Source organism: Lutzomyia longipalpis, chromosome 1, assembly GCF_024334085.1.
Source record: "Lutzomyia longipalpis isolate SR_M1_2022 chromosome 1, ASM2433408v1".
In the NCBI taxonomy this organism is placed as follows: Eukaryota; Metazoa; Arthropoda; class Insecta; order Diptera; family Psychodidae; genus Lutzomyia; species Lutzomyia longipalpis.
Window position 1 is genome coordinate 8894583 of NC_074707.1, and position 13983 is coordinate 8908565.

Here is a 13983-nt window from a genome sequence, read left to right on the forward strand (position 1 = left end):
AACGTGTAGAAGTTTTAATATACGTTGTAATACTATTTGTGAGCAGAATTAGTGGACAAAATTGATTTTTTTGTGAAATTCGGCAATTTGAAGGATAAAAATGGTAATATCTCTGGTTCTATAAGACCTACAGAAATTTCTTGACTAGTTTTGGAAAGGTATTAAAACAGGCTATAAATTGAGATAAATTTCAATAATTTTCAAGGTCACCTCCAGAACACAAAATGGCGGCTTTTTATTTTACGAAAATAGTTTTTGGTATTTTTTGTCCCAAAGGAATAGTTTTAGAGGTTTCTGATGTTCTAAAAAGTTGTAGAGTTTTGCAAAACCTTTAATTTGATACCAAGTTGAGCAAAATCGGTCAAGCGGTTCAAGAGATATAGCTCTTAGAACTTTTCAAATTCAAGAATTTTTCAAACGGCTATATCTTCTAAACGGCGACATAGATTTTCTTCATTTTCGGACTGATGAAAGATATTGAGTCAGGCTACAACATATCAAAATTTAAAAGATTTGCCTAATGGGGATTCGGAGATATTGCCCCGTAAAGTTAGGCAATTTTTGTTTTTGAATTTAGCGCCTCTTGCGGATATTTTTGAAACTTGAAATGTTCTAGACAGTTGTAGGGCTTCGCAATACCTTTCATTTGATACCAAGATGGTCAAAATCGGTCAAGCCGTTCTCGAGTTATATCGAAAAAACACTTTTTGCTTTAGGCCGCCATATTTGCTAAACCGCTTGACCGATTTTCAAGTATGAATTATCGATGAAAACGTCTCACTGAGCTCTACAACATACTAAAATTTCAGATCTCTAGCTATAAGGGAAGTGGTTGACAGTAGTTCAAAATGGCGGACGGCGGCCATCTTGGATTTCGAAAATGCGAAAAAATGAAATTTTACACCCACATTTCTATAGAAAACTTCAAACCGGAAGTCTCTATCTGTTACCGTTCTCGAGCTATAAGGCAAAGTTCGGGCCAGACCCCGGCAGGCCGGCAGGCCGGCCGGCCGGATCAAAAATTTTCCACCACCAGTTTTGGAATGTGGGTTGTCTGAAACGTGCTCATACCAAGTTTGAGCCCGATCTGAGGTGGTCGGAAAATCCGACGATTACAATACTTGGTGTTGGCCACGAAGTGGAACACCAACTAATATCGAGGGTGAGCTTTGATGAAATTGCATTATAATCTCAAGTTTCCATCGTGGTTTCCCCACAAGAGCTCTTCTTTTTTTTTCGCCACATACTTTTCCACTTTGCAAGTATATCCGTCATACATCATCCCCCGCGTGTGGAGCCTCTTGAAATTCAAAACCCTTCTCCGCGATGGATCATCTGCAATTTGTCTAAATCTCCCTTTTGCAGGTTTCGCGAATTGGATTTACCCGAGGGTGGTGGGTGAGAAAAAAATTGAATATAAATTGCCAAGGGAGTGTATTTGCACTTCCATACCAAGTTCTTTTTCTTCTTTTATTCATCTTTTTCGTGCGTTTTTCTTTCTGCAACAAAGTGGGAAATAAAAATTGCAGGATTTGCGAATATTTTCCCATTGAAAAATTAACTTCTGACCAAAAGATGGGATTTTCTTTGATTAGTTTTCTCGTGGAATTTATGTCAAGGAAGGATATAAAATGGGCTTTTTAATCTGCAGCATCTATTAATTAAGCAGAACGGGAACTTTGCGGGTTTGTAATCTAAAAGTTCAATTAAAGAAAGTGCTTGTGGGGATTCACCTGGAAATGTTTTGACGTTGGGATGTGCAAAAGTTGTGGAATTGAATTAAAAACTAATTTCTAATGAAATTCCCAACACCATCTTCTGCGTGATTTGTCCTGTAGGAGTGTTCTCACTTCCCGGTGTAATTGCAATGGTTTTGTTGGGTAAACCCACCAGGGAGTTTTCTATAGGGATGATAACGAATAGATATTCCCCGCAGGAAGTTGAGCACTATGGTGAAAACATATGTGGGTGTGACAGTATGCTCTCTCCAGAGCCCGGGGGTGGTGTTGGTATGAGGTGGATGAATTGCAAAGTGGCGAGAAGACTTGATAAGCACTCGTTGGCTACGAAGCACCCCAGAGTTGGAAGATTATGGAATTGGGGGGTGTTTTTTAAGCATGAAGTTGTTTGTGTTTGTGAAAAGTCGACGAAAATCTCACAAACTCAGGGTGACTAAAATTTTCACATAGCCCCCGCTGAAAGTATTCTGGTTGGAGTGTGCTGGCAGACCACAAAAAGTTCTCACTTGACACGCCAACACATACAACTTTCCAAGTACCCCCATTGGATTGCAACCACCAAACATTGGAGCTTTTAATTTTGCATCTCACACATATAGTGGGAGAGCTTTTGTATTACGTTCTCTCATGGCACGAGGGATTTATTCATTTGGCACTGAATTATTCCCAGCACAGTAATCACACAATGCAACGTGTCGCAATTGTCCACTTTCCTACTTCGCATGTATATACCTACATATGTATCGGGGTAATCAATACCCGTGGTCCGAATGGCTCGTGCGGTGTCCTGAATAAGTAAGTTCTTATTGCTAAAGTGCTGCACCTGGAAGCACGTGATGGATTTGATGAATCCAAAGCTTCATCACGTAAATTGGTACACAAGACTCTAACTAGGAGGTGGACGTACAGAAGGTTGGTACATATTATTCTGGTGAGTTATGCATGCTACATGAGCTACTTATTGTAAAAGCTTTTACCCGGCTGCTCCATCTGAGAAAAATTGTTCAGTGAAGATTTTCAATAATTTATATTTACTGCAAGACTAAAAGAACCTTCAAAGGTTTTGTGAGAAAACATTTTAACTAGGTAGGTATTTATTATAGTATTTCTGAAAATTTTCGCTGATTTTCTCCATTAGCAAAAGTTCTTTCAATTCAATTCACAAGTTTGGAAAAAGGAAGATTTTTGAAAGCACTCTGGAATTTTTTAAAAAACTTTTCTGTATTTTTTATGCTTTTCACTGTGCTTTAAAATTTCCAGAGTCTCAGAAAATCTGGGCCGGAGGTTGGCGAGGGATCGCCAAGGATGGAGAGCGCTGTTGAAGAAGGCCGAGTCCCTTAATGGGACGTGAGACTGGATCAATTCCCGTAGGAAACCAGTCTCAAGCCATTTAAAGAAGAAGAAGAAGAAGAAGAAGAGTCTCAGAAAACGCTATCAACCAACTAAGGTATGACAAGAATTATTTTCACAATTTGAAGCATTAAAATTATGAAATCTGCGAGTCTTGTATTGTTAGATTTTTAAATTTCATCGAACCATCCGTTAGCTATGTACCTACCTATATATGTAGTAGGTATTAGAATATATAGAGCTTTTGTTTAAAATTCACCTCCTTCCTTTGAATACATCAAACACTCTCAATTCCATCGGAAAAAAGAAGCCATTCGCCCTAAGCGATTAAGGGTCAAAAATTGGGGATAGCCCCTCTCCCCCTTGCTCCACCTCCAGCTTTACTTCCGGTCTAATTCATCCCAGCAATTTCCCGAGGGTTTTGGCAGCGAAAGGTTGCGCACCCCGCCTTGCAATGGGGATTTCGACTGGGGTCATAAATAAGAAAGCACCGGGGGGTGAAAAAGCACAAAATCCGCCGTAGAAGAGATAGTGTAAATTATTGGTCAAGGGTCATTAGATTGACCCCATCTAGAGGGAGTGGGTGGGGTGCTTTTTGGGCACACATTTAATAAATGATGATTTGTAACCGCCAATGGTGTGTCCATATGTGTCACTGGGTGCGACCATTTCAAATTGAGATTTATACCCACTTTTGCGCCTCTTTGGCACCACATTCCCAGCACATACACCACACTCTTTCGCCTCACACCAGGCCTCTGGTCCATATATAAAACTTTATACCCTCTGCCCCGGGGGTTGTAACATATTGAGATGAATTTGTCACGCAATTCGCCGAATGGCATATTAAAATTTTCATCTCATTGAACTTCCTTCTCGTGCTCACTTTCGCAGGAAATGGTATTTAGTTGAATTTCTAAAACCATGCCATAAATCTCATTGGTTCTTGGTGAGATTTCTCACGAAGGGAGATGCTCTTTCATGGTGGTGCGGCTTTGATGATGGCAAAAGTGCGGCGGGGGATTAAAGAGCTTTTGAGTGCTTTCAAAATTTTCCTACAAGTTTCCGTGGTGAATGGCTGAAATTCGCATTTGGGGAGAAAGCTCCGTAAATTCTGCACAATTGAAAGCACTATATATGCGGAAGTTTTCCCCACAGAGAAAATGTACGATTAGGCGCCGAAGGTTTGAATTTAGAATTATCTTCCCTCTATCAAATACAATAAATCTGCCCCAAAATTCAATTGAGATTTATATAATTTTGCTAGACACAACACCACCATTGGGTGGCAACAATGGTGAGAAACTCCGCCTAAATCACTCCACACCTGTTCTATTTTCCAACAATACAATACACTCTCTCCTCACTATACGCCCTTTCAGCATTCCCCACTGATGTACCTCCCAATAGTACACCATTAGATTTAGGATGCCCATTTTGTGGAGATATATGCGTGTGCAAATTGAGACTGAAATCAGTTGCTTGTGGGAGAGAGGCGGCCACAGATCCGAAATTGCTTCCCTTGTTGGCAATCAAAACAGAAAATCGCATCGTTTTGTATAGGACACACACAGACACACACAGCTCTGCCCTCCCCTAAAGGAGGCAACCCCCAAAACCATCCCACATTGAATGTTTATTGGAAATCGATACAAGCTTGAATTTCGTGTCTCTTAAAAACGCGACTCAAGCCATAGAGGCGGAAAAGGAGCACTCTGTGGTGACGCCGGAAAGTCATTATTGATTTAACAAAATATTTTGGAATTTTGCCAAAGAGCGGAAAAAGTCTCAACAATAAACTCATCCACCTTGCAATGACTCTGTAACTGTTTGTATTCTCCAAAATGTCCATTGCATGTGATGGCATTTGAATTGGTTAGTTTATGAATCAATCAATGAAGCTTTTTAGAGCTTTTTTTTGTTTTGGCTTTAATAATTTTTTTTTAAATACTTAAGCTGTTTGTTTTACCTGATTAAGATTGATTAGATATTTTTTATTCAATTTTTTCATAAGGAGAAAAGCCTATAAATTCAGGATTAGTTAAAGCTTATAAAGACAAAAATTATTGACCAAAACTTCAACAAAGGAAGTTTAATGGAAAATAAAATTTAAAAGCTCACCAGCTTGAGAAAAAAGCTTCTCATTAAAAACAATGCAGATATAAAATTTAACTTTACTGAAGGAGAATAAAGGAATAAAATGAATAAAAAGGAAGATTTCTATATAAAATAAATTCAATGCAAATTCCCGGAGAAATGGAATTTGCAGAGAAAAAGAGGCGAATGACCTACTAAAAGGACAACCACCGAAGCATTTCAATACAATTTCCAATACAATATCCACTCCCATACCCCTCCAACACCCTCTCAGCTCTCCTGGGAGATTTCCATTCAGTAGCATTTTAAATTGCAACGTGGGAACATGAGAGACATTTGGCAGCAATTTTAATTAAATTCCACGTGAAGTTATTACAGAAGAAATAATAATCAACATTTCCCTCTTATTCACCGCTTTTTCTTCTTCTTTTCCGTGAACCATAAAAACCTTCGCCGAAAGTTAATAAAAGATTCTGCAATGAAGGTAAATGGATTTTCAGAGTCTCTTCAAAGTAAAAGCGCCCCCGGGAGGGTTTCAGGGGGATTTGCGAGAGAGAGAGGGGGGAAAATGATAAAAAAAAGAAGGAACGTGAAGTACCCGTGAAAGTCTTGTGCGGTTGAATGTGGGAGGGTAGGGAGGACGTTTGGTGTGCCACATGAATGCCAACCCACAGATGGAGAGAGACACATATTTGCAAGCCCCAGGCAAGAAGTTTGGGAGATATGAAGCTTTTCTCTGGAATTCCGCCCCTCTCCCTCTCCCCCGCAAAAGCTTATCCCACACGGTGTATGAGAAAATGTCATTTCAGTTTTCATGCTTCACCAATTAGAAATGTAATGTGTGGTTTATTTATCGTGAATACCCTTCTTCGTAATGTGTGTAGTGTGTTTAATCCGATAAAACTTCGTAAGTTTACTCTATTTTGTGGATATTTTCCTACTCCTTTCTCCCCAGGAGGCCTCTCTACTTCTATGTGGCACCATCGTCGTGCCAACTGTCACACAACCCCCTTTAGCACAAGATTGCACGATGATTGATTGACATAAATATTCCCGATCGATCTTATTCTCGAGTCATGGAGCTTTTGCAAAGAAAAGCTCCAACAATGGCCGACGGGGTGGCTGTGAGGGTGGTGGTACAGTAACATTTGGTGGCAGTTGGATTGCTTTTCTTGCCAAAATCATCATTCAATCGAGAACAATACAAATTAGAACACAGCCATGGCATTAATTATACATTCTATCCTAAAGACGAACACTCCATTTATCCATTTATGGGCTTTGCATTAAATTTTGATGCTGAAATTTCTTAGTAGTGTGGTAGTATTGCTGTAATTTCTAGAGAAGAAATTCTTATATTTTATTAACTTGTGTTTAAGAAAAATCTGTAAAGCTCATTCTTAGTTGTAATTAAGTTTTAGCAAGACAGATATTTTAGAAAGTTTAAGCTGCTTATCTTTTAATCCCCAAAAGTGCTTATAAGACCTCATAAACCATTTCAAAATCTCATTTGATTGCTAAAAGGAAATTAAAATCCGTCCTATCTAGTCTTTAATTTTATTATAAATACATAAAACAATAAAATAATTAAGGAACAGAGAATCTCTGAGATCTTTTGGTGAATCTGTTGACACTAGAACACAATGTCGACACACATTGAGAAAGCTCTCGGGCAACAGAGGAAGGCAATATTGTGCTGAAATGCAATATTTGCAGTCACTTGAAACATGACATACCATTCACCTTCGAGGCTAGATGGAGAGTTTCTCATTGATAAGACAATGCCTAAGATTGAGACGTTGCCAAACAAACGGATTGCAGTGAAAATTTCTTTGGCACCATTCAATGCAATGAAGTTTGGACAATATCAAATATTGTGCTACAAAGAGGGTTAGTCAGACCATTAGGAGTTGGTCCCCAAAGAGGTAACCAAATTTAATTTTTAAATTATCATAGGGCATTGTCAAAGACTCAAGAAAAGCGTGGTCATTTCCCGGAAAAGCGCTGGGAAATATACGAATTTTCACATTTTATGTCAAATCGGGTGCAAACTTCTTTGATTTTTTTCTTAATTTCTAGTTATTCTAGAAAATTCCTTTCTGTGCCATATGAAAGCTATTTAAAGGCCTAACAATATATATTTAAACCATTTTCCTATGGTGGAAAACTCGCGAGATTTTCCGACATTGAACTTTTCTTTCGCTTCCCATTTCTCCAATATTGAACGTGACCAATTTTAAAATATCTCATTTTGTAGCATTTTTAATTATCTTTCATTTGGTATAGCACTTGCAGGGAAAATCCACTGGGAAAACTCGCTACATAATGATTTTCCAAAGTTAAGCACGTTTTCGCGTTGGAGAAAAAGAGATAGGCAATTTTTTCTCTTTGATGTTTCCAGAATGTTCTAAGAATTCCCCTAGAAAAAAATTGGCCATCTCTTTTCCTCCAACGCGAAAACGTGCTTAACTTTGGAAAATCATTCTGTAGCGAGTTTTCCCAGCGGATTTTCCCTGCAAGTGCTATACCAAATAAAAGATAATTAAAAATGCTACAAAATGAGATATTTTAAAATTGGTCACGTACAATACTGGAGAAATGGGAAGCGAAAGAAAAGTTCAATGCCGGAAAATCTCGCGAGTTTTCCACCGTAGGAAAATGGTTTAAATATATATTGTTAGGCCTTTAAATAGCTTTCATATGACACAGAAAAGAATTTTCTAGAATAACTAGAAGTTATGAAAAAAAATCAAAAAAGATTGCACCCGATTTGACATAAAATGTGAAAATTCGTATATTTCCCAGCGCTTTTCCGGGAAATGACCACGCTTTTCTTGAGTCTTTGACAATGCCCTACGATAATTTAAAAACAAAAATTGGTTACCTCTTTGGGGACTGATTCATACTTAAATGACTAGTCCTCTTTCAAAGGAAGAACTTACCCACAGGGTGTACTTTCTCTCAACTTTCACCCACAAATGAAATTGAATGCTCGATGGGGGTTGCATCAATGCCATGTTGTGTTGCAATTTGCCATTCAATTTCTTATTCCACTCAAAGATACCCTACAGATGTCATTTAGGGGATGAATGACTCTCTCAATGAGATGAGGATGGTGGTTTTAATTTATCCACCACTATAGCATCTTGTCGCAACCCTTGTGGGAATGGGGGAACTTTTGGGGGTTGCTTAGCAGATGGGGACGCCTGGTAATTCTCATTTAATGGCAAATAAAATGGCTGGAAGATCCATTAAAAGTCATTTGTAAATCTCATGTTTCAGCTCAAAATGAGAGAGGATTTGAATTAATTCATATTCCTCTTTGGTGTTTTGGTCAAGTTGCCAGCACATATGGGATGCGGATAAATGGACCCCTTAAAAACCATCCCTCGTCCCATGTAGCATAACAATTTAACTACTAAAACAAACACTCTGTGAGAAGGTTTTAAATGGTTTCCGTGTCGAAATATTTTCCCACAATTAAAATATTTTTCTCACACATACAAAGTGGCGAATAAATGGAAATGTCTGCTCCACCATTTACAATGTTAAGTCGTTACGAGAGGGTGTAATTAATTCATATCCGGCTCAAGAGTAACTGGCTCGCAGTGAAAACTTATTATGTGAATTATGTCAATGTTATATCTGAGGATATTCTTTGCATATTAAAAAGCTTCTGAACTATATGTATGTACTGTACATTCGATAGAGGAGGGTGTATATCCGGTGTACCCATAGCCATACAAATGATGATAAAAAGCTCCATTTCTATGAGCTTTTAAGTGCTCCGTGGGTTTTACTGCAAATTCATTTTTCATACTTTTGGGCGAGCGAGCGAGAGAAAGAGAAAAAATATTACCCAGAAACAATGAGATATATTCCATTCAATGGTTAGCATGTTCCACAAACCTTCTGAAACACTTGAACTAATTACGAAGCTATTTGAGAGCGATGAAATGAAGAATTTCTGATATAAATGCCACCTGATGCATTCAATTAACTTTCCCTCTCACTTTGAGCTTTTATATGCATTATTTCAGAAATGATGGGAGAAGAAATTGAAGACTAAAATGTACAAGTACATGTAATAAAATTGTTTTATATATTTTTTTCTACTTATATTAATGTTTTAAAAGCTTTGTAAATATATAATTTACAGGAAAAAGTTTCAAAAGATTTTACTTGAAAGCTCTAGAGCTTAAATACGAGTTACATATGGGGTGGTACAGTGGAAATTTTCACAAAAAATGAAGGAACTTTTCAAGCCAAGTTTTGAGTAAACTACAAGACTAAAAGAAGTGATTATAACTCTGAAGATTCAGTCTAATATTGAGATACTTTCAATTTTTACTTTCCTGAAAATTGAGATTAAAATTGAAATGATATAAAAAATTGCAAAAATCAAAGCTTTTTTTTTAATTTTTCAATCAAAGCTCATTTGCAACGTATTTATGTATTTCCGGTGTTTCCTAACGGTATTAGTGAAACACTTGCAACAGCGTGTATTGAATTAGGAGAAATATAATTGGCATTGAAAATCCAGGCGAACCAGAGCATCTATTTTGGGGGAGAGTTCCATGGAAAACAGAAGCTGGATGAAAACGATAAACTACAATGTACAAAGAGGAAAATCATGAGTGGAAAAAGTTGTGGGGTTTCTCTCGTAATTAAATTTACCCGGATTTTTGGGTGGGAAGCTAACCCAGACACACGAGCGCACACACACAATATGGGGTCCCCTCGAGGAAGAAATATAATGTGTAACAATGCTCCAATGAATGTCGATCCATTCTGTACGAGGGGTGAACGTGATGTTTATTCAGTTAATAATTTATCTCGTACGATTCTCCCTGTATCTGACCATTAGCTTTCTAGCCGTGGTCGGGAGTGGGTGTGTGTGCATGTTTATGGTGGTTCCATGGTAGGTCAAACTGTGCGACTGACTTTTGGGGAAATTCATCCCACATACATCGGTGGGACACACAAAATATCGTCCACCTCCCCTTCAAATATAGCAACATATATAGCTGACTGACTAGTTGATGACGATTCGAGCTTTAAGCTCTCGGGTTGGGTCGATGAAACAAAATAATTCTCCAAGTCTCGGGGGTGATTTATCCCATGCGTGTGTACAGCATGTAATGTTGAGACCGGGTATTGATGAGACGACCCTTCTTGCCGATGGGGTTTACTACGTACACAGACTACACACCAAATTGCTCTTTTTCACCCCCCAAAAGCAAAGCCAAATCCCGACTCTTCATCACACGTTCACTGGATTGGATTTATCTCAATTAGAGTGATAATTATAATCCCAACTTGTATTCTGATTTAGTTAATCGATCTCATCACTAAAATGAGATTTGTTTTAAATTGCTTCAACACAAGTGTGAAGAGCTTTTGGAGCTTTAAAATGATTCTACTCCATCTGTTTGCAACTGCAAATATATTATAGTTTATGAGAGATACTAAAGTAGAATACATAAATCTTACAAGGATTTCGGGAAAGCTCCTACATAATCGCATTAAATGGTATGATAATGTGAGAGAGTGAGAGAAAGAGAAAGGATAGGTAAAAACACAAAAATTAATAAATATTAAGTAAGATTTCATGAAAAATTTAAATCAAACATTTTTGGGACTTTATGAAGATTTTATTTTCCATTCAAACATCACTTTTTTCTAACAATTTAATAAAGTTATTTAGAAATAGGATTTTATATTTATTTTCTGTAAGTTTTCAAAGATAACAGCACAACAATTAAAATAAAAAGTCCAGCAATTATGTAAACATAGAAGGGAAAGCTCGTTTGAGATTTTCCAATTAGAAATTGTGCTTCCTCTCGAATATTTTTCCTTACATCATTTTCTGGTTTATTTTCAGATTCACTTTCAATTTCATATGGTTCATATTCAAGAATTTTCGCACATCTAGTGTGGTAGTGGCAAATAAAATTTTCATCACACTTATTACGGTAATGATCATTTGTTACGAATTCCGTGACAGAAATATTTAACATTTCAGAAAATTCAATCATTAAGTCATTTCGCTGGGAAATTGCGTTAACGAGTTTATCTGGCTTTGTTAAAAACCAAGCTTGAACATCTCGATGATTGTCTGGTTTTTGCACGCAGTTCCAGAATATCCAAATATTTGTTGAGGAATTGTACCACACATAGGCGAATAATTGTTCTTGATCATAACATCCGTCAATTGTTTCATTGAACCATGAATTTTCAAGGTCTATATATTCGATGAATTTGTCATTTTCTTTAGCAATACCTTTAAAAAATAAAAATTGACATCCATCACTACTCCAGTTTTGATAATCATCACAATTGAAATGTAGTCCAAAATTTGTCTGAAACATTTTTCCTTTGTAGAATTCATAAAACTGACATTCAAAATAAAATAATAATTTATCCAGGGAGTCATAAGGATTGGTGAATGGACTCAAAGTATCCGTTGGACCCGATAAATGAGCAATGGGCACAAAAAATTTACCAAATAAGTAAAGAATTTCATTGCAACTAAATTCAGAAATTGCAAAATTCGTTGGGGATTCGCATTGTCCATCAAAGATAACACAAATAGTTGACGGGGTTAAACACAAAAGCAAAGCACAAATCCCTTTCAACATTTTTCTTACAACTGAAGCTATTTTACGTTACCTTCTATTTATATGCGTTTATTTTGAAGCTTTTATTAGAACAGGTAGCTTGTAAAAGCTAAGTATTGCCACATAATACTTTCAAAGTTTTCGTTTTAATAAGAAAGTTTACAGATTGCTCAAGGAAATCATTAGGAAACAATACATAGTAAACCTAAATGATATTCAATAAGAAGTTTCTCAACAAATAAATTCGAAAAGTTATGCTTAAAGTTCCCTGCGTAGGAATGCATTTTAATTGAGATAATTTAATGAGTTTTACAGAGTAACAATCCAAAAAGTTTAAGCCTTATTAGACCTAAGGCTTAAACACTTTAAACTTGTTTTAAAAAATCTTTAATCGTTTAATGAAAAATAAAAATTCCTTATTAGCGGTTAGCCTAACAATCTTTTGTATTTATACATAGCAAAAAAGCTCAAATTGAGCTTTTGCTTCTTATCTAAGTTTCTTTTGCTCCATTTCTGCATAAACTGCCAAAATAGGTTTTTATATACAAAAAGAAAACACAACAAATCTAATCTTTCAACATACCTCTTTGTGCTTGAGCCCGGTGTATAGTTCCAGACAACGTTACTAAAAATGGATTGCCTTGCGGTCAAACTGTCGTGTCACAGATCAAGTGAGAATGTGCGGCAATTTTCACGATGGACAAGTCCAAAAATTATGGACTTCGTATGCCCGGAGCGCATCAATTCACTCTGTCACAGTTGTTGCAATGAATTCTGCAAATAAAAAAGGAAAACTCTTTGAAAATGTATCGCCAAAATTCATTGATTTTCACCAATAAATTTCTCTATTTGACAGAGTCGTGATAAATCAACCCGACCACCCCTTCCGGTAAACTGAGGGGTTGCTGGTGAGTTGAAGAGGAGGTGAGAGAATGTGAAGAGAGCATACACGGATTATAAGTCCGCATTGTGGCGGGGATAGCCACGAGTGTGGGCAAAATGTGACAAATTTTATGCGCCACCCCCTGCAGGCATTTCCTCGTCGTGGACCCTGAGGGCTGAGGTCTCACATTTTTCTGCTCCAGCGACTGCCTGAATTGTTATAATATTGAATTTTAATACCAATAAATATGTCTTGAGAGTAAGTTTTCAGGGTACTTTTCTCCACACTTTGCAGAAAATGCCATAAAAGGATAAAATTTATTCTTCGCCATATAATCTTCCGTCATGGACCGAGGGCTTACCCAACTGCAAGTACATAGAATTATGTATTTGTATATGATGCTGTGCATAGTTTTCTCGCGCTGTTCCACAAATGTAAATCAATGAAATTCATTTTGCAAAATCTGTTTTCAATGGAGTCGCCATGGAAGATTTTCAATGACTTTGAACTACTTAATAAAATGTAATTCGTTAGATGAATTTTTCATTGATTCAATGCATTGACGAATGGCTATCGGTGGGAAATTCAACCCAATACAGTTAAGAAGAGCTTCCTAATAGATAGAGATAGATCATCATCCTTCGCGGGGGTTCTCAATGGAATACTTTTGAAGACTATTTTTCACGATTCTCACTGCGGAAATGTAAGGATAATGGTTGAAACAATGAGTCACGCCCGAATTGGAAAAGCAATTTTCAATAACCAGTACGGCTATAAAATTCCCTGCTAGATCCTGCCTGGTGGGAGCTTCGGGAGCTTTGGAAGAAAGTTGGTGTGAAAGATGAAGTGCAAGAGTAGAACAAGAGAAACGATTATACACCCCGAGACTCCTTTTCCTTCGTTTAATACAACAGAGAATTGAGGATTCGATTGAGGAGGTGGGGCTTTTTTTTCGCTCTCTCTTCCCATATACATAGTTTACTTCCTTCACGTGGAGGAAGAAAGCACCTTCAACCTCAATGGTTGATAAGACTTAAAATGTTCCATGAAATGCGAAAGTCTTTGGCAAAAGTGGTTCACCAGGAGTCCCCGGCATTGGTGGTGCCAATTCATCCCTTCCTCTATATAAGATTTCTGCTTCAACGAACTGCATCCTTACAAATCGCCCACATTGCTGGGTTGCCCAAAGTCTATGTCGAACAAAATCCACCCACAACGTGGCGGTGCAGTTCGTCCTTAATTTATGATTATAACTGCTGAAGTTACAGTGAATTTTTCACCGTGAGTCTGAAAA

The 13983-nt window shown here is 37.3% G+C and overlaps 2 protein-coding genes across 4 annotated transcripts in view; one reads left to right on the forward strand and one right to left on the reverse strand.

Moving 5' to 3' along the window:
- Positions 1–13983, forward strand: part of LOC129787507 (C2 domain-containing protein 5) — a 970947-nt gene that overhangs the window by 166952 nt on the left and 790012 nt on the right. The gene's annotated exons all lie outside the window — the stretch shown is intronic.
- LOC129787722 (TWiK family of potassium channels protein 18) overlaps positions 1–13983 on the reverse strand; it is an 84170-nt gene that overhangs the window by 54798 nt on the left and 15389 nt on the right. For all 3 annotated transcript variants that reach the window (XM_055823474.1, XM_055823482.1, XM_055823488.1), the window contains exon 2: positions 12390–12580. The gene's annotated coding sequence lies outside the window, so the exon portion shown is untranslated. The remainder of the gene's footprint in view (positions 1–12389; positions 12581–13983) is intronic.